At 46.0% G+C, this 21,347-nt stretch overlaps 1 protein-coding gene across 1 annotated transcript in view; it reads left to right on the top strand.

Annotated features, from left to right (window-relative positions):
* Positions 1-9,285: 9,285 nt before the first annotated feature.
* Positions 9,286-21,347, top strand: part of arhgef19 (Rho guanine nucleotide exchange factor (GEF) 19) — a 29,452-nt gene continuing 17,390 nt past the window's right edge. Inside the window, exon 1 of the mRNA XM_079518134.1 lies at positions 9,286-9,651. The gene's annotated coding sequence lies outside the window, so the exon portion shown is untranslated. The remainder of the gene's footprint in view (positions 9,652-21,347) is intronic.

Here is a 21,347-nt window from a genome sequence, read left to right as displayed (position 1 = left end):
TGTTTTTGTCTGCTTCAGACACAGCAGTCCACTGACATAATTTATAGAATTATATCTCTCTCTCTCTCTCTCTCTCTGTCTGTCTGTCTGTCTGTCTTGTCTACCTTCTTCATTCCTGCCCTGTCAACCCTCTACTGTACGCCCTGCCCTGTCAACCCTCTACTGTACGCCCTGCCCTGTCAACCCTCTACTGTACGCCCTGCCCTGTCAACCCTCTACTGTACGCCCTGCCCTGCCTTCAAGCAAGCAACGCGTCCTCTGGCAACATGAGTTAAGACCGCAGAGCCCGAGAGACGCTGCAATGAAGACGAGGAGGGGAGGGGGAGGGGAGGGGGAGGGGGGGGACAGTTTGCCAGGGATAGAGGAGATTTACGCTGCCAAAAAAAATCCTCAGTGCTCATTTTAAGATGCAATCCGTTACTGTTATGTCCTCGCAGGGATTCCAACCCAGGCCAACACATTAAAGGAGTAGTTCGCCCCAAGGAATGACTTTACCGGTATTTTCCCATCAATTACACACCCCATGAAGCCTTGAATTCATGGAGATTTGTTTTTTATTTGTTTGTTTTTGTTGCATTCCTGAAGCCAATAGGACTCAGTAGCTCAGTAGTCTCCTCCTGAATCTCTTATTGACCCGGTCATGCTTATGTAAAACTTCATGTAAGAGACCAGATTTCTATACCGCTATATTTCAAGGACCCCCAGTTTGATATGCAATAGGCTACAGACCCCCATTTAATGGCATTTCTATCTCTGAGACCCCAATTTATATTGTAAAATCAATGTTAATTGACCTCTAACGGGTCCATTTGGTTCCATTTGTACACTCTCAGAGTTACAGACCCATAAGGGTCCATTTGGTTCCAAACTATCATTAAGCTGGGGACCCCCTGGAACTCCCTCAAGGACCCCTGGGGGTCCCCGGACCCCACTTTGGGAGCCACTGCTATACCCGACACCTAGGGTCTACATTTCTCAATGGAAGACTCGAGGAAAACCACCTCCAGATACTGTAGATGTGCTACATTATACCATGGTTACACCCCACGCAGCTGTAGAACCGCTGAGTTGCAAATGGATAAATGAACACTGGGCATTTTTACCGCGTAGTAGACTGTAGAGACGACACTCCTTTGATGGAAAAGACACTCGTTGGGGCTACCGTCTGTGGACGTGGGTGTCTCCTCCTCCTCCTCACTGGACTGCTGTCTCTTTTTGATTGGACGCGATATGGATTTTGTTCACAGAAGCACGACAGTAAAGTGTCTGTTGAGGATTCATCTTGTCCATTTTCAGAAAAAAGGCTTCGATCATGGTATCAATATTATGGACTTCTTTCATCTCCAAGCCAAGGCCAAGCACAAGGAGCAGTGATTCAAACACTAGAACGGATTCTATTCGTCCATTTTCTTTTTACGTTTTGCTCTGTCCGAGCTCACATTTCACATGATGCGTATTGCTTGCACTCTATTGAAATTCTGCTCTAGTAACTGCAAATGTCGATATTCTACTTCTCCGTGCACACACACACACACACACACACACACACACACACACACACACACACACACACACACACAGTTGAGTTGAGTTGAGTTGAATGGCTACACAGTGAAATACAGTGTTCAATTTAAAAATTGACCCTAATGGACCTGTCGTGTCCATTGGGGTCATTTTGAACGGTGCCAACCGCCTCCATTAAGTGTGTGTGTGTGTGTGTGTGTGTGTGTGTGTGTGTGTGTGTGTGTGTGTGTGTGTGTGTGTGTGTGTGTGTGTGTGTGTGTGTGTGTGTGTGTGTGTGTGTGTGTGTGTGTGTGTGTGTGTGTGTGTGTGTGTGTGTGTGTGCTTGTGCGCCTGTCTGAGTATGACATATTGACCCCTGTCTCAGCAGGAACTATTGACCCTGCAGCTGCTTAAGTCAACAACTGTGCTTGACTCCAAGGCACACACACACACACACACACACACACAGCAACTATAACAAGTAACAAATACAAGTATAGTTGCACCGTTCAGTTTGCACATGTGCGATTTTTTTACACTCTAAGGCCTCACTCACACCTTTCGATCTAGCATACAACATTGATGCATGCTAGATGTAAGCAAGATGTAAGTGTCATGGCCGCCCCAATGCATTTCCAATGGAAGTCACATGGTTTGATACAATTACATTTTGGACTATAAGCTGTTGTATGGCTTTCGGCTGTGTTTCGAATGCCCCCCTCCCCCTCATACAACACAAATGTTGTGTCAAACCATGTGACTCCCATTGGAAATGCATTGGGGCAAGATGTATCACACCCTTTGTATACAACAAGCATACATCAATCTGTTGCGACCGTGTGAGTCGCCCCTATGAGTTAAATGAACACTGAGCTATTCCACTGTGTGTGTATTTGTGTGCAGATGGAAAACTCACTGTTTTGTTGCTGATGGTTACAGTGTAATAATTGCTATGACAACAACATACAGTAAACACTACTCGCATTTTGTGTGTGAGCTGTTTTGCAAAGAATCCTGAATAAATATCGTTTGATGAATGCAAGAAAACAACAGAAACCAATCAATGCATGATCCGTAAGAGAGGTTTACTAACCTCTCCTCCTATCTGCAGTGGTGGCTGAAGTCGTTTTTACTCAATTGTAGCAATACCACGCGGTAGAAATACTCTGTTACAAGTAAAAGGCTTGTATTCAGAAAAGTAGAAAGGCTGATCATCAGTGATCTGAAAGCTTCGAATAGCCAAAGTACAAAATCGGGCATAATTGGTTATTGTGTTAATACTCTAAATGTGCAATATGTAACTAATGATAAAGTAGGGTAAAAAGTACAATATTTGCCTCTGAGATGTAGTGGAGTAGAAAAGTATTGAAATACCTCGTACTTTTACTTAAGATACAGTAGGCTACTTGAGTAAATGGACTTCCCACCACAGCTTGTCTCTCCTCCTCTTCTTATCCATCACACGTTAACAAACGTGAGCTTCTCTAAACCGAGGGGCACACATGACACAGACAGTGATTTATGACGAGTCGGAGGGAGACAGCTGTTCTTTAATGATTTCTTTCTCCCTCTCTCTTAATCTCTCTATCTCTCTCTCTCTCTCTCTCTTCAATCGCGGCCTCCTCCCTCCCTCCCTTCACAATCCTCAACCATACGGGTACACTGTCAAATCCTGAGTATTACTTTAAAGCTGCAATCATCCATACGTTTTATGTTTCATCCGGATTTGAGCCCAGGTCTCTCCCGCCTGAAAGACCCAAGATATATATGCCTTTAGTCATAGTATAAATGGTAAATTTATATAGCGCCTTTATCCAAGGTGCTTTACATAGATTGTTCATTACATTCACCCATTCACACGGCATTCATACACCGATGGCGGCGGAAACCATGCAAGGCACCAACCAGCACATCGGGAGCAATTAGGGGTTCAGTGTCTTGCTCAAGGACACTTCGACACTAACTCTGGGAGGAGCCCGGGTTCGAACTGGCAACCTTGCGGTTACCATCCGGCCACTCTACCCCTGAGCCACCGCCGCCACCGTATACAGTGGAGAGAGCGAGACGGGGAGTGGCACGCAGCAAAGATCATCGTGTTTGGGATTCGAACCCGCGATGCGCTGTCAGGCTTCATTAGAGCCTACAGTATTATGTGGTATGTGCGCGCCCGGACCGCTAGGCCAGGGGGCTATACCCAGAGAGGCCAAAATGTCTGTCTCTCTTCCAAGATGAAATCTCTGCTTGACCACACAGAAGATATAGGAGCTTCAGGCAGTACTACTTGTCCACCTGCAGGTGTCTAGTGTCCCTGACACCATTTTCTCATTGGAAGAGTGTAGGGAGACCTCCCACCACTGCAGAAGTGTTAGGTACAGTATATGCTATATATTCTATACCATGCTTGATTAAAATAATGTTTTATTCATTCAAATAAGTTCCAGATTGCCGATTTAACACTGTGGATTTTACTGTGTGTGTGTGTGTGTGCTTGTGTGTGTGTGTGTGTGTGTGTGTGTGTGCATGTGGCCTTGGGGTACTTCTGATCCCTCCGCCCCTTCCCTTCTCATCCTCCTCACCGCTGTGTCACCCCTCTCTCTCTCTCTCTCTCCTCCCCTCTTTTTTATTTTCACTTCCCGTCAGCCCTCTTTTGTTCCCTCTCTCCGTGGCGCTCCCCTCCTCTCCCTCCCTCTGTCTCCTCTACCTCTACCCCGTCGCTCTGCACCTTCCTCTCCCTCCTCTACCCCGTTGCTCTGCACCTTCCTCTCCCTCCCTCTGTCTCCTCTACCTCTACCCCGTTGCTCTGCACCTTCCTCTCCCTCCCTCTGTCTCCTCTACCTCTACCCCGTCGCTCTGCACCTTCCTCTCCCTCCCTCTGTCTCCTCCTCTCCTCTACCCTGTCGCTCTGCACCTTCCTCTCCCTCCCTCTGTCTCCTCTACCCCGTCGCTCTGCACCTTCCTCTCCCTCCCTCTGTCTCCTCTCCTCTACCCCGTCGCTCTGCACCTTCCTCTCCCTCCCTCTGTCTCCTCTACCTCTACCCTGTCGCTCTGCACCTTCCTCTCCCTCCCTCTGTCTCCTCTACCTCTACCCCGTCGCTCTGCACCTTCCTCTCCCTCCCTCTGTCTCCTCTACCTCTACCCTGTCGCTCTGCACCTTCCTCTCCCTCCCTCTGTCTCCTCTACCTCTACCCTGTCGCTCTGCACCTTCCTCTCCCTCCCTCTGTCTCCTCTACCTCTACCCTGTCGCTCTGCACCTTCCTCTCCCTCCCTCTGTCTCCTCTACCTCTACCCTGTCGCTCTGCACCTTCCTCTCCCTCCCTCTGTCTCCTCTACCTCTACCCCGTCGCTCTGCACCTTCCTCTCCCTCCCTCTGTCTCCTCTATCTCTACCCCGTCGCTCTGCACCTTCCTCTCCCTCCCTCTGTCTCCTCCTCTACCTCTACCCCGTCGCTCTGCACCTTCCTCTCCCTCCCTCTGTCTCCTCTACCTCTACCCCGTCGCTCTGCACCTTCCTCTCCCTCCCTCTGTCTCCTCCTCTACCTCTACCCCGTCGCTCTGCACCTTCCTCTCCCTCCCTCTGTCTCCTCTTCTCTAACTCTACCCCGTCGCTCTGCACCTTCCTCTCCCTCCCTCTGTCTCCTCTACCTCTACCCCGTCACTCTGCACCTTCCTCTCCCTCCCTCTGTCTCCTCTACCCCGTCGCTCTGCACCTTCCTCTCCCTCCCTCTGTCTCCTCCTCTACCTCTACCCCGTCGCTCTGCACCTTCCTCTCCCTCCCTCTGTCTCCTCTATCTCTACCCCGTCGCTCTGCACCTTCCTCTCCCTCCCTCTGTCTCCTCTATCTCTACCCCGTCGCTCTGCACCTTCCTCTCCCCCCCTCTGTCTCCTCCTCTACCTCTACCCGTCGCTCTGCACCTTCCTCTCCCTCCCTCTGTCTCCTCTATCTCTACCCCGTCGCTCTGCACCTTCCTCTCCCTCCCTCTGTCTCCTCTACCTCTACCCGTCGCTCTGCACCTTCCTCTCCCTCCCTCTGTCTCCTCTATCTCTACCCCGTCCCTCTGCACCTTCCTCTCCCTCCCTCTGTCTCCTCTACCTCTACCCCGTCGCTCTGCACCTTCCTCTCCCTCCCTCTGTCTCCTCTACCTCTACCCCGTCGCTCTGCACCTTCCTCTCCCTCCCTCTGTCTCCTCTCCTCTACCCCGTCGCTCTGCACCTTCCTCTCCCTCCCTCTGTCTCCTCTACCTCTACCCCGTCGCTCTGCACCTTCCTCTCCCTCCCTCTGTCTCCTCTACCTCTACCCCGTCGCTCTGCACCTTCCTCTCCCTCCCTCTGTCTCCTCTACCTCTACCCCGTCGCTCTGCACCTTCCTCTCCCTCCCTCTGTCTCCTCTATCTCTACCCCGCCGCTCTGCACCTTCCTCTCCCTCCCTCTGTCTCCTCTACCTCTACCCCGTCGCTCTGCACCTTCCTCTCCCTCCTCCTGTCTCACTTACCACCACCAGCCCATCTTGTCTTTCTAGCCACGTTCATCGTTTTCTTTTTCTTCTTTTTTTTTTATTGTTATGATTGCTGTGCGTTCCTCCTCCTCCTCCTCCTCCTCCTCCTCCATGGCCCGCAGGAAGAGCAGTGCAGCGTTAGTACATGTCAGCAAGCAGCAGGTATGCAATGTGGACTCTGAAGCATTTACTGACTGACCTGACTTTCCCACTGCCACGCTAAAGTACTGTACAGGAGTACAGTATGAGGAGAAAGATCGTGTGTGTGTGTGTGTGTGTGTGTGTGTGTGTGTGTGTGTGTGTGTGTGTGTGTGTGTGTGTGTGTGTGTGTGTGTGTGTGTGTGTGTGTGTGTGTGTGTGTGTGTGTGTGTGTGTGTGTGTGTGTGTGTGTGTGTGTGTGTGTGTGTGCGCGCTGTTCTCTATAGCAGTGGTTCCCATAGTGGGGTCCTTGAGGGAGTTCCAGGGGGGTCCCCAGCTAAATGATAGTTTGGAACCAAATGGACCCTTATGGGTCTGTAACTCTGAGAGTGTACAAACGTGTACACAAACGTGTACACTCTCAGAGTTCCCGACCTGTGGGTCGGGGCCTACTGGTGGGCCGTGAGGGTATTGCAAGTGCCCCCCCCCCCCCAATAATTGGCAAACACACAAAGATTTTAATGATAATATAACATTAATATCAAATTATTGATGTAAAAAATAAAGTACCTGGTATCTTTCCTTTAAAGCTGGGGTTTTCATAAGTTATACCAATTGGCATTGATCCAATAAACATGCTCTGAAAAACCCATCTGAGACTGAGGGCTCCATTTTCGTCACAGCTAAACCCCTTATCCCTAAACTTCTTTGCCTTTTTTTTTTACTATTTTGCAAAACATTTTTGAATAGTTCAACTAGCCAATCTACATTGACACGTTGTGAGCTTGTAGACTGGCCATTTTAACTATTCACAAATGTTTAGCAAAATAGTAAAAAAGGCAAAGAAGTTTAGGGATAAGGGGTTTTTAGCGGTGACGAAAATGGAGCCCTGAGGGTTGGCCACGAACGCATTTGAGATTTTCAAGTGGGCTCCGATCCAGAAAGCGCTGAAGCTCATATCACATGTCCTGCAAACCAGGCACCAACCCCCCATCACGCGAAGGCATTCAATTTCTATTTCATTAGTTAATTAATAGCTGTAATTAAATAGGAAGTCCTCGATAAGGTAGTGCCGACAAGAACTCTCCCAGGCTTTCAGAGCACGGTTTTCCCTCTTGAGCATATCTCTCAGCACTGCTGGAGTGGGTATAGGTACGTGGGAAAAAACACTCAGTGTTATTTAGTCCATTTGGGTTACATTTACACTACTGCCAGAGTTAACCCATTCTGGGCGGGAACCCCTTTTGGAGTTTTAAGCATTGCGTTATACTTTAGCTATTGAAAAATAGCAGATCTACAAGCTCATAGCGCGCCACCGAGTGGCGCGCTATGAGCTTGTAGGTCTGCTATTTTTGAAAAATCGTGAAAATGTGCCTCAAATCTTTGAATATATATTGTGAACATTTTAACTCAAATCTTTGCTTGACATGTTTCACTGACATATAGAAACATGGGTTTTTCAGAAAACAGTTAGGATTTAGAAGACGTTTTTAATATGTCGACGTCAGACCTGAATGGGTTAAACAAACACTGAGGATTTGACTGGGTACAGCGCTGGCCCCAGGTAACCTGTTTTTCCACATAGGCCTTTTCATGTTTGATTAGAGAGTAATTAGGTGGATAAAATGCCAGGCAGCGATGGCAGGGACACAGAGCTCTGCCAGGCAGCGATGGCAGGGACACAGAGCTCTGCGGCATGCCTTATCCGCGGCTCTCTGTCTCCCAAATCTCATCTTGTACACTTAAAGGAGCATTCAGTGATTTGTGTGATTTGGAAAAAACCCCGGTCCGCCCCGGTAACAAGATGTGCACATGCACACACTACAGTGGGGGGACACGCAACAGGCCAACAGCACACAAACCAAGGCCCACCCTCCCTCGATCATGATTGGCGGATCAAGGCCCCTCTCTATCCTGATTGGATGAAGGCTTTGCCACCTAGCCAAAAACGAAACCTAAGGTTTTTTGACCCCCAGGGGTTAACTGGGGACAGGGAGGGACTCCTTATATGGTCAGCACACTCTATAGTAAAGAGGATTATCACAACAAAACAAAAAAAGAAGTGATATTTGAATTAAGTGAAATCACTGAATATACCTTTAACAGTTAACACTGTCAAATGTTAACCACTTAATACCCTCTATTCTTAGGAAAACTGATCTGAGTGAGTTGCAACTGTACTTGGACTGCTTCCCCCCCCCCCCCCCCCCCCCCCATCTACATCAAATATCTTTGCCAGAAATAGCTGATCTTCAATCTCACAATGTGTCAAACAATGCAGCATGTTGTAGATGTGCTATTTCTTGGCTCTTGTCCCCCTCGCAGATTATGCAAAGGGTTCAAAGTGTTAAATTAGTTAAGATAACAGATTACAAAGTACATTTGATTTAATGTTGCTGTGTCAAGCACACACACACACACACACACACACACACACACACGCACACACACGCACACACAGGGCACATGCACGCGGTCGGCCGCTCGCTCACACGAATAATTTGCATTCATGCATGCATGCCCACATACGTCACTTCCGTACACACATGCTTCTCTGCAGTTTCTGCACATGCACAGACATTCTCCCAATGTATCTCACACATTCCTGCAGCTGAAACACACACACACACACACACACACACACACACACACACACACACACACACACACACATAATGCCACATAACTCTTTTTAACACGTGTATACAAAACAAAACTTCTTCCTCTAAACCTGCTGCTATTGTCTCACATTTACTGCATGTTAACACACACACACACACACACACACACACACACACACACACACACACACACACACACAAGCGTGCGCGCTCACACACACACACTCACTTGCAAAGAGTGTATGTGAGTATATGAGATTTTTCATTATAGTTCCTTCCTTGTTGCTCCCCCCGCCCCTCTCTCTCTCTCTCTCTCTCTCTGTCTCTCTCTCTCTCTCTCTCTCTCTCTCTCTCTCTCCAAGCAGGTGTTGAAATGAGACACTAAATAACTATTAGACTCCAAGGAAGGGAGGGGAGGGCGAGGGAAAACAGCAGAGTGCTTCCCCAACAGTAGCAGGGAGAAGGAAAGAGAGGGAGGGAGCAAAAAGGAGAGAGAGGGTAGTAGGGAGAGAGAGGGAGAGAGGGAGAAATGTGAGCAAGGAGAGGAGAAGAGCTTACAGAGGGATCTGCATTGTAAGTAGCCCAGAGAACAGCAAGTGGTTGTTGTTGTTGGAGCTTTTTTTCAACCTGTTTTTCTGCTGCCTGAGGAATACAGGAGGACAGAAGAGGGGGGCTTCGGAGCAACGGCTTCGTCCAGGACCCCCTGTCCGGGTGCCGCCGGGGATTTGCAGACGGGAGTTTAAAGAAAACCAGGGAGAAAGGGGGAAACAAGAAAGCCGAGAGGAACGCAAGGCAGCAATGGATAGCACAGCCGCGGCTCAGCCTGACCCTGGGACGGCCCGGATTCAAACAGCGATGCTGGCCACCATCCAGCATGCAACATACTGACACTCATGAGGTACAGTACACGGGACAGTAACCGCACTCTCTCTGTGGGTTGTCACACTGTAAAACCTCATAAGTGGAACCCAATGGAACCATAAGGGTCCATTCGGTCCGTACACTCTTCAGAGTCATATTAACACTGAGGTTTTTTCCTGTGCACACTGCAAATAAGATCTCAGTCTCACTATGTAGATGTACTTCTTTTTTTTGTGGAAATCAATACTGGGAACATTCCGTTCCACTGTCAGTGATTATGTAGCGTTTAAGTGTTTTGTTTGTCGGGGATGGGGTGGTGAAAGTTGAGCCTGCGTTGTTTGTCTGCGAGTCACCCGGGCTGTGCGCCGCTGTGTGCACTTTTGGAGGAAGGGGGGGGGGGGGAAAGTAATGCCACTGCTGCATGTCAGGTGCACTGCTTTGTCTGTGTCAGTGTGGAGCACTAGCTGCTGGAGACAAAGGTAGCACTGTAGAGGATCTGTGTGGAGGACTCTGTCAGCCTCCTATGGGATATACCAAACGCACTCGCCGTGACACGTTATGTCACCGCGCACAATATATATATATATGGGATGCATTCTTCCTCTTCACTTACAGACATGACATTGTAATGAGAAAGAAAACTGAAAACAGGCTTTGGTGTCTTAAAACGTGGAAAAAGTGGGCCACTCATTGGCAGGTTTCGAAGCACTGAACGTTGATGTACAGTACTCTGCTGCCGGCGTGCGTGGCGCGTCAGCGCTGTGTTTCACGTGCCGTGACACACGTGTGCGCGCACACACACGCACACCTTCACATTTATGTGAATAAGCAGTGCATAGCGCATGCATAACCTTCCTCCCCAGGGTTTTATGATCAGCTTTCATTTTAATGTATTCTGTTGGAAGCGTTGCGCGCTTGCATCGGTAATAACGCTTGATGAAGCAGTAGGCATTGTGCAGAGAGAGGTGAGGTTGGTTCTAAGCCATGGGCTTCGGTGCGATGCCTTACAGTGGTGGAGTGCCGAGCGGGGCAGGTAAGTGCATGTCTGGACTATGTTGGATGAGGGGTTGTTAAAAAAAAAACGAGATGAGACTGTACATGGCTGAAAACTTGGCGCCGGTGTTGCACTCTCCTCACTGTAGTATTTCTTTTGCAGGGCACGGTGGAACTTAAGAGTCGAGACGTTTCGTAGCCTTAGGCTAAGCGTGACCCTGTGTTTGTAGACACTAAAGTGCTGGTTCTCAAAGTGCGGTCCGGGGACTCCCCAGGGCCCCTTGAGGGGGTTCGAGGGTCTCCCCAGCAAAATCAGGAACGCTTTTTAAACACCGTTTCAGAAATAGCCGAGACAACGCAAGCTTGTAGATCTGCTATTTTCTGTATTTAAAAAAAAAAAACAGATTGAAGGTGGTTGGTTTCAGTATCATTTCACCAGCTTCTACAGTAGGTTCTATAAGGTAATCCAATGACAGAATTATTATTCAGATCATAGCTTTCTCTTTCCCCCTTAACCAGTGGTGGAACACACACTGGTTAAGAACTGAACTGAACAGTACTGTACTGAACTGTACTTAAGAAAAGTACAATTTTGCCTTTTGAGGTATTTGTACTTTACTTGAGTATTTCCAATTTCCAATACTTTTACTCCTACTCCGCTTCATCTCGAATCCAAGTATTGTGCTTTTACTCCACTATATTTATTTGAAAATGACGATCTACTAATAAGCTCACAATGCGTCGCAGATCTGCTATTTTCAAAAGATTTTTAAGACATTTGAAAACTTGAAATGGGACATTCACATTCTGCATAATGAGTGCATTCTGCTTTTGGTACATTAAGTACATTTTGATGCAGATACCTTTGTACTTTTTACTCAAGTACATTTTGAAATCCGGAACTTTTACTTGCAACAAGAGCATTTCTACATTGCTCATTTCATCGATACTCGTGAAGACACGAGTATCGATGCTAGTGAAGACAGTTGTAGCATTCTGTACTTACAGGTGTCAAATGGGAGTCAACGGCTTAATACATGATCAATATGGGGTATACTCTATTACTCTTGACTGTTTGAGAACCACTGCACTAAGGATAGTGTTTGGTTGCATGTTCTATATGTGCAGGGACGTGCACACATAGACATGAAAGGGGGCTTCAGCCCCTGCCCTTAAATCCGTCTTTAAAACAACTGCCCTTTCCAGACCACGAATGCAGCATTTACTATGGTGAAAGAAATGCAAATGCCACTCCTTTCCTTTCCATGCCGGAAGGCAGCATTCAGGAGAATTGCTTTTTTTCAGCATTTTGCGTTGAACAAATTTGTTTAGAAATCCATGTCGTATACACCGCATCTCCACTAGCTAAAGAGTGCTGCGTTGCTCCCCGAAAATAACTGATCTACAAGCTCTCAACGTGTCACAGCGTGACGCGTTGTGAGCTTGTAGATCTGCTATTTTCGATATTTTTGTTCAAAAGTGCCCTCTTTTACGGGATTTCAGCCCCTGCCTCTCTAACACTCTCTGCACGTCCCTGTCTATGTGTGTTGGTGTCTCTGTGTGTCTCTGTGTGTCTCTGTGTGTCTCTGTGTGTCCCTGTCTATGTGTGTTGGTGTCTCTGTGTGGCAAACCGTACGATTATAATATGTAAATGTATACATGTCTGTTTCTCCAAGGCGACCGTCGGATATTCTCTGGCGCGGGCGGTTTTGTGCATGTTTTTTGTCTATTTGACCCAGAGTCTCTGGCAGGGCCGTCTTCAGTTTGCTCCGGGTTGTTGACACAGCTTCGCGATGGACAAACACACGACGCAACGATGACATTCAACAGCCAAGCCATATAACTCTGTTTAGTGCCCCGGAATCCCATTACGCACTTCTTTTAGTACTGCTTTGGTGAACTGGGGTTTAACCCGTTTAGCACTGGGTCCAGATTCTACAAAATGTCTTCTTAAATGCTGACACTTTTCTGAAAAACCTATGTTTCTATATCGGTGGTTCTCAAACTACTTTCATGTCAAGGACCCCAGAAATTATACTGTATGTAATTGGCCCGCCAACCCTCATCTGAAAATATGTTGTTTCAGGGACCTCCCAGAAGCAAAGATACAAGTAAAAAAGAAACGTTTGCTGTGAAAGATTTTGCACACGTTTTCACGATTTAATGCCGCGCTACGAGCTTGCAGATCTGCTATTCTTTTTAAATAATGGTTTAAAGTGGTCAAACGCTATACGGCGACACGGATGCGTTCCCGTCGAAAAGGGGTTAACTTAAAATAGGTCACTCAACCCCTCCAGACGTCTTTGGACTGGCCTCTCGCAGCGTAATAATGATGGTCTGTAATGTAGCAGAAGTGATGGAGGGTGAGCCCGGGTGATGCCCTGCCTGCTGCTCCGTCTGCGCTCGGGGATGACTCAGTCTATCGTCACGCGAGCTGGTCTGCGTCCCGAGTTCAAGTCAGAGCCTCTGTCTGTGTCTGGCAGCATGTCTGTGTTGTCCCATTATGTGGAGGATGTCTGTACGCAGGTAGTACTGTACATGCTGTACTGTAGCGTCACTGTCGGCGTTGGTGTGTGGAAACCTTGACTGTCCGACACGGTTATTACTTTTCAGGAAATGGAGAAAATGAACCTGTGTTCACTCCAAATGTGTATATTCTTTTTAAAACACATGCTCTTGTTTATACTTTTCATTGGTTAAAAATAACACACACACACTTAACCACTTTCACTTAAACAAAAATAAGTAAAAAAATAGCGGATCTACAAGCTCGCACCGCATCCTGAGGATCGTATTCTCCGTACTATTGTGTGACACTGTAGTTTAACAAAGTATAGGCATTTACGGAAATATGCTGATACGAGGTTTCAATCCAGACGGCAATGGTATTTTGGGCTGCAGCACAAGTTGGTACACAAGCCGGGCGACTTTCTGGGTGTGTTTCAGGGATCATTATGTGATTCACTATGGCTAGGTCTGTTCGTCGGACACACCACCTTCGTCATATCGAAGCACGAATACACAAGTATACAGATCGTCTCCCACGGTGCAGCATCACGGACTGCAGGGTAGAACATGACAGCTGTCTGTCTGTCTGTCTGTCTTGTCTGTGCCAGTTTTCTTAACTTCTGAATGTGAGGCCCATATAGCAGTAGTAGTGGATTAGACTTTTGGTCGAGGCCTGTTCATATCATGCCTAGATTTATAACCACACCGCGCTCCCATTCATCACTGCATGTCTGGAGAGCACCTGCCCCATCACCTGCCACTCAGACACGCTGTGTGTGTGTGTGTGTGTGTGTGTGTGTGTGTGTGTGTGTGTGTGTGTGTGTGTGTGTGTGTGTGTGTGCGTGCGCCGTGCCCCACCCTTCTTCCCCACCTTACCCCCGACCAACTTTGGCATGTACTGTAAATCCTACCTGCGCTTAAACACACACACACGTCCAAAACAAGGTGATTACCCTCAACCCCCAGCCGAGTGCACTGAAACCCTGCTTCCAAAGCGGAGACAAATTTGCCTGCTGACCTCCAAAGTTCACTTTTTGTCTTAAAGTGAAATGATACCATAGTGTTTTTGACAAGGGTCAACCACTTTCTTAGCCTTTTCAGCGTTTGGCCTAAATAGCAGTGGGCTTAACGGTGTATAATAGTAGCCTTTGCTTTTTTTGCACGTGGATAGTTGAGTTTCTTTGTTTGTCCCCTGCCTCAGCTTAGTGGGCAATTTCAGAGGAATGACAGGGGCCTAGTCATTCAGGGAATGTGGAAAGTGTCAGAGGGTCTCTCGTTTGGGGGGGGGGGGCAGCACAGGAGTTGGACGTGAACTTGTCTTGAAATGCTCGATAAACTTGACCACTGACAGATTTATGTTTGTTATGCTGTCTTCTCAATGATGTTTGTGTTCCGTAACCACTTTCGACTTGGTGATGACCCTATTTTGCTCTTGTGTTTATACTGTAGTTAGTAAAAATGTCAAACTTTTGGCAAAAACAGGTGAAAATAGTAGATCTAGTTCACAGCGTGTCACAATATGACTAGTTGTGAGCTTGTACTGGAGATCTGCTATTTTTTGCTATTTTTGAAGTAGAGCCTTAAGTGGATAAAGTAATCCGGTGCATGCATCAAGCATACATCAATATGTTCATTTGGATCTGGGTGGCATTCTTCAGAGGATTTAAGAACCCCTTAAAGGCTGCACATTTAATGATTTTAACCTGCGTGTGAACGGATATTTGCATGTGGGAATGTTAAAGCAGACGTGAAAAAAACCTTAGCCTGGAGGCAATGTGGGGAAGAAGTGTCTCTCCGGTTGTGTTGCTCGCACACCTGTCTAGGACTGTAGCCTTCAGGCTAGGCCAGGTTGGGAGTTGGCCAATACGGGGAGAGAGTTTCACATGCACACTCATGCAAGAGATAATGCATTTCTTTGACCTGGGAGGAATGACTTATTCCATAGAAACTGGTTGAGATATTATGGTGCTTCCTCGTCTGTGTTAATTTACTGAAAGTCTAAAAATGTTTACACTGTGCCCATGTGTTCGCCGTGTCGCAGCTTATCTGACAACTTCCTTAAAGAAACAACTCGATTTTTTTCCCTTCTCTCTTTGTCTTCAAAATGTGCAAAATGCTGGCACACAGCCCTTGTTGGATTCATCCCCTAATCCCGATGACACTGTGCGTTTTTTTATGTTTTATTAGAGCGTACCTGTAGCTTCACCTCTCTGGGCAACGGCAAACCGTTTTCTGGAGACCTATAGCCGCATGGTCAGCTCCTTATGTTTGCGCCACTTTTACCTGATCACATTTCACAACAAGCAGCCCTTTGGGTTGCTTGTCCATACCTGTCCAGATAATAAAAGAAAGGGGAGGTGAGGAGTGGGGGTTGACAAGAAAATGCTGGTGCTTGGCTGAAAAACCTGAAGCGTGGCGACACAGGAAAAACAGCCAGGGAGGAGTGCGAGTTAACAACATGGAGGAGATGAATGCAGGAGATACATTAGCTTTAACCCACTAAAACCCTCTATTCTTAGTGAAACGGACCTAAGTACACTACTTTTTTTCCACCCGTCCTACGTACACCAAATCTCTTCGCCACAAATAGGCAGTCTACAAGCTCAATAGATTGGCTTGTTTTGAATGTATATGAATGCTTAAGTAGTTAAAACCCTCTATTCTTAGTGAAACAGACCTAAGTACACTACTTTTTTTCCACCCGTCCTACGTACACCAAATCTCTTCGCCACAAATAGGCAGTCTACAAGCTCAATAGATTGGCTTTTTTTAATGTATATGAATGCTCAAGTAGTTAAAACCCTCTATTCTTAGTGAAACAGACCTAAGTACACTACTTTTTTTCCACCTGTCCAACGTACACCAAATCTCTTCGCCACAAATAAGCAGTCTACAAGCTCAATAGATTGGCTAGTTTTGAATGTATATGAATGCTCAAGAGGTTAAACTCTAAAGTAGGTCAGCCTCTTGAGAGTTCAGTGGCAGAGGATCAGATGGGAATCGACGTGTAGCCGATTGATTGACAGTTAGAGTGTAGAGAACACCAGCCAGCGGTACTTTTAATACACATTAGAGCCAGAATGGGAGAAAAAGAAAAAGAAAAAAGGATGATAATACAAATAGCTCAAGGTGAAATGGGAACACAGCAGATAAGTGGATGCCAGACATTCTTCACAACATTCGGTGAACCTCAATGTAATAGTATTCCCAAACCACACTCAATTAAGGGAGGACCAGTCTTGGACTAATTTCCTCATCTGATTATAGTGGAGTTTATATGAAGAGGTAGATTCAATTTAACAAAACATGTACATTATTCTTAAACACATTAGACATAAACATATGGACATGTTTTTTCCAAATCCTGCCGAGACATAATAGTCCTTTAATCCTTGATATTATTCTTAAGGTGATTGTAGACTCATCAGGACAATGTAATTCTCTTAAAGGACCACTTCACCACTTTTCAACATCTTTTCATATAATTGGTCCTCACTAATGTTCGGACACCCGTCCACCAGTGACATCATCATTAGGCAGATTTTTTTTTAAACAAGATTTGTTTTATAATATATTTAGATTTTTATTATCGTGAGAACGATGGCTTCAACTTTTGCATTGCAACCTTTCAGGAAAAGAAAGCCTGCCGTTTCTATTAGCTTGGATTCACCATCGATGATGTCACTGGTGGACGGGTTTCTGAACTGCCCACAGCCTTCCTATGAGACACAGACTGAGTAGGAAAAAATGGTGGTATTTTATCATGAACATTAGTTAGGACCAATTATATGAAGAGAAGTTGAAAAGTGGTGAAGTGGTCCTTTAAGGCTGTTGAGATTCACGTCCGAGTCCATGACCACTACACCAAGATTTATGTTTAGGGGTTGTGGTTTTTAACATTACCAAATGAGGGCTGAGGCCTGATTCCTTTTTTTTCTTTTTTCCTTTTCTTTTTTTTTCTTCTTTTTTTTGGCTCCAAAAACTGTTACTTCAATTCTGTCTTTGTTTTTACTGAAAAGAATTCTGTCACATCCAGTCACTGATTTGTTCAATGCATTTGTGCTTGTATTGAACTATAGCGCTGTTCAGTAACGGTGACGGTGACGGTCGCCCCTAAACCATCTCACCCCTCCATTTTTCTGCCGACCTCATGCCGACCGCTCGGTCCGACGGTTCTTGTATTCTTTATTTTATTTGACTGAGAATAAGGTTAGAAATAAGTTTAGGCATAGTTAAGTTGGTGTTAAGTTTATGTATAGGGTTAGGTTTAGGCATAGTTTTACTGAGGTTAAGGTTAGGAATAAGGTTAGGTTTAACTGTTTAAGCATAATATACTTAGTTTACTTTAGGAGTACCAGGCCGCACAGTTCCGCCGGCTGTACGCCCGGGGCGAGTTGGTAAAGGGGCGAGTCGTTTGGTATTCTCAGTAACTACTGTATAAGACTAAGCAAATGTGCAGTATTTTAGACGCTACATAACATTTAAATATGTTAGCTGCATCTTTGAAGTGGCTGACCATGATGACAACAATCAATGTAACAATACAAAGTATCTTTATTAAAGTATAAAGTATATTCCTGGAACAATATAATCAATATTATGCATGTGACCTGAACACACACACACCTAAAGTCCTCCTTTCCTAGGAAGTTATTCTCACACGGGCTTCAGCCGAGCCTCCAATATCAAAGATCCCACTGTTCTCTGTCAGACGGTGCTCATTATGGGATTGTGTGGATTTACTGCAGTGCGTTGGATCCTCCTCAGCCCTTCACTGTATTTGCTTTAACCCATTTTGACCTGAGAAAAGATTCTACAAATGCCTTCTAAAAAAAGTCAGTTTTCTGAAAAAAATAAATGTATTTGGCCGCCGACCCCCATCTTAAAATATGTTGTTCCAGGGACCCCCCAGAAGCAAACATTTGAGTTAAAAACGTTCATTCTGAAAGAATATATATTCAAAGATTTGCACCACATTTTCACAAATTTTCTAAAATAGCAGACCTACAAGCTCGTAGCGCGCCACTCGGTGGCGCGCTACGAGCTTGTAGATCTGCTATTTTTCAATAGCTAAATTATAACATAATGTTTAAAACACCAAAAGGGGTTCCCGCCCAAAATGTCTTAAGTAGCTTTTATGACTCATGAATCATGATAGTGCAACATAATTGGATCAGGTCATTCGGTTGTTGCTGCATTGCACAGTAATGTCCTTATATGTTCAAATGGTTACATACACTCTTAACACTGGGATCTTTACTTGGTTTATCCCTTGCTGTTTTTCCTAGCTTTCTATCTGTCTGGAGTTGTTATTGTGGAAGGGCATGTGGGGGGAGGGGGGGGGGGGGGGGGGGGGGGGCAGGTGTCAAAAGTTCCCAAAGTCTTGACGTTTGCATGTGAGATGGTCCCCATTTTTTTCTCCAGGCTTTTAAATGAGATATTGTTGTTTGCCCTGTCTGTTTATATTAGCCCCAAACCAGCTCAGCTGAGCCAGACCGGGACAAGGTTAGGGAAGGTCTCCCTATATGTCTTATTACATGCAATCAAAAATGGATAGATACCACTGCAGTGTATACATACACACAAACGCACACGCGCGCGCGCACACACGCACGCACGCACAACATTCAGTCATTTGTCCAATGGGGGCCTCATGTGTCAGTGCCCTGTGCGATACTAAGCCAGGTTGTCAGTATTGGTCTTGATGGTGTCTTGGTGGGACACGGGTATATCTGCTGGAGGCTATAGGGTAGGATTAGGAGGACCCACATCGTGTGTAAACATTCGGGTGCCACCCCTCGACCGCTCCTCCTCCTCCTCCATAGCCTCTGGGAAGCTCACCTGTCTGAGTGGGAGCCGGACGGAAGAGGGACAAATACCAAAGAACCCCCTGACCCGAATTCACTCAGCCATGCTGCACGGAATCCAAATGGCTTATCTTACAAAAAAAAAAAGAAGCCAATTAGCCGGTCACTTTGCCCTCCTATGCACATGCTTCTCCGGAATGGAATGGCTAAAACATTTTGCTGAGATATTTGAATTTGGAAGATGGTCTGACACTAGATGCAGCATACAAGACCATCTGACTCACCTCACTGAGTCATCAGAAATGGCTTTAAGTTCAACAAGAAGTTCAAGAAGCAACAAGACAGTATAGTGAAGGATTTAAATAAAGCCTGCTATTTCCAAAGTCACTGAAAAGAATGCTTGAAATAAACCTTGTTATTTTGCCTTGGCTAGTTAGCATCACTCCTTCCTCTTGGATTCCTCTTAATATACAACCAATCCCTAAACACGAGAAGCAGAGTGGAACTTTTTCCCAGAAGTGACACACAAAATGATGTCATGTCTCCGGTGTCACTCGTCTAAGCAGACAGTGTGGGCTTCTGCAGTCCGCTGCCAGGCAATTAGTGGTCTGATGTGACAAAGTTTCACTGCGACCTCACACATACACAGGATCTGCTCACACCACACCGCTAGGACACTCCGGCCTGTCTGACCAAACAAACTGGACTCACAGCCATGTTACCCACCCAGAGCCCACACGTTGTTACCCACACACGGCCATAATCGATCCTCATAAAGGTTATATGACAAAGTATTGTCAGATGCAAGATATTGTGTGTAGTTTCTGACATTTAACTAAACGCTGAAATCCTGACAAAGGACGACTGATTCTCCAAAAAATGACCACTAACCAACCACCATGCATGCACAGAACCATCGACCAACGTCACACAAACCACACATCAGAAAAGTAAATGCTCCGGAAAAGTCTCTTAAACTCCCATCAACCACAAGCGTTTCTGACGGTGAACACATTTTGTTGTAACACCCCTCGCCTTCCCTGGCAAACATCAAACAAACTGTAATGATGCTATTACACAACATTTTGGGCTTTCACAAAGCTGAATCAGCGTTAGGTTTATGCTCGTATTCATGCCAAAGGGATCATTCTGAGCCTTCAAGATGAAAAATCATATTATAAAAAAAATCTATGCTGTATATCTCCTTTTATCGCTGCTGTCATAAAAGAGATGCCAGAGTGCCATCATTCATTAAGTGCTGTATGCAGACATGCTGTCTTACTAAATTACAGGGAGCAACTCTGGCAGCATAAGTCCATAAGGCTCACAAATAACACCCTGCTATGACAAGGAAAATTATAAGTCTTTGGACTTTATTTGAATGGCCCGATATAATAGCATCATCGCGGGGAATGCAAAATGCATGTAATCGGATGCTTTTTGTGTTTTGATGAATGTGGTGAGTGGGTTATTACCACATGTTGACTGCTTTTATAAAAAAGAATACTTTGATTCATGGACTGAATCATTGATGTGGGGTTCATGGTAACAGTCAATTGACCTGCTTATTATTGAGAAACAGTCAAATGCTAGTTAAATTAGCTCTCCGGATATTGCTGTGCAGGCGCCATGACAATAACTGACCAGTAAACAAACGCCCCTTAATTTGACAGAAGGATTTGGCAATAATGTGTAAGCACCATACAGTATGTTTGTAACAGGATTAAAATGTATGGTAGCATTATGAGTGGAGGAGTTTAGTGTTTCCACACAGTAAAATCCTCAATGCTCATTTACCTTGGAGTGTACTGTACAAATGGGGCCGTTACTGGTCCATTTGGTTGTACACTCTCAGAGTTAGCAGCATAAGCTGTTCCCACAGCCTCTTGGGTATCCTGTGCTTGCCCCAGTCGCACAGATAAAGGCTGCCTTTGTCTGCAGCAGGGAACAGGTAACCGTTTGTGTCTGCTCTCTCTCTGTGTGTGTGTGTGTGTGTGTGTGTGTGTGTGTGTGTGTGTGTGTGTGTGTGTGTGTGTGTGTGTGTGTGTGTGTGTGTGTGTGTGTGTGTGTGTGTGTGTGTGTGTGTGTGTGTGTGTGTGTGTGTGTGTGTGTGTGTGTGTGTTTTTTAAGAGAGAGAGGGAGAGGGATAGAGTCGACCAGGTTTCCTACCTTTGCAGTGAGAGTGGGTGTGGCTGTTTCAAAAAGGGAGGGGTAGGATCGTACGCGAGTGTGTTTGCGTACGGCATGTGCGTGTGCCTGTTCCTACAGTCAGTACACACACATAGGTGTGTACTGCCGTGCCAGTGGTGGTGGTGACACATTCAAGTGCACGTGAATGTCTCGGCGTGTGCATATTATGTACGTGTGTGGGTGTGCGGGCGTGCACGTGCCTGTGCATATTTGTGTCTGAACTATTCCACTTACC

Source organism: Electrona antarctica (genome assembly GCF_951216825.1).
Source record: "Electrona antarctica genome assembly, chromosome: 2".
Classification (NCBI taxonomy): Eukaryota; Metazoa; Chordata; class Actinopteri; order Myctophiformes; family Myctophidae; genus Electrona; species Electrona antarctica.
This window is presented reverse-complemented; position numbering and strand designations above follow the sequence as displayed.